The sequence below is a fragment of the Chiloscyllium plagiosum genome, chromosome 4 (genome assembly GCF_004010195.1).
Source record: "Chiloscyllium plagiosum isolate BGI_BamShark_2017 chromosome 4, ASM401019v2, whole genome shotgun sequence".
Taxonomy (NCBI): domain Eukaryota; kingdom Metazoa; phylum Chordata; class Chondrichthyes; order Orectolobiformes; family Hemiscylliidae; genus Chiloscyllium; species Chiloscyllium plagiosum.
Genome location: NC_057713.1, coordinates 12,029,690 through 12,030,107, shown reverse-complemented (window position 1 = coordinate 12,030,107; position 418 = coordinate 12,029,690).

Sequence of the window (418 nt, the reverse complement as noted above, 5' to 3'; positions counted from 1 at the left end):
CATCAATAGACAATAGACAATAGACAATAGGTGCAGGAGTAGGCCATTCTGATCTTCGAGCCTGCACCACCATTCAATATGATCATGGCTGATCATCCTTAATCAGTATTCTGTTCCTGCCTTATCTCCATAACCCTTGATTCCACTATCCTTGAGAGCTCTGTCCAACTCTTTCTTAAATGAATCCAGAGACTGGGCCTCCACTGCCCTCTGGGGCAGAGCATTCCACACAGCCACCACTCTCTGGGTGAACAAGTTTCTCCTCATCTCTGTCCTAAATGGTCTTTTTAAGCTGTGTCCTCTGGTTCGACACTCACCCATCAGCGGAAACATGTTTCCTGCCTCCAGAATGTCCAATCCTTTAATAATCTTATACATCTCAATCAGATCCCCTCTCAGTCTTCTAAACTCAAGGGAA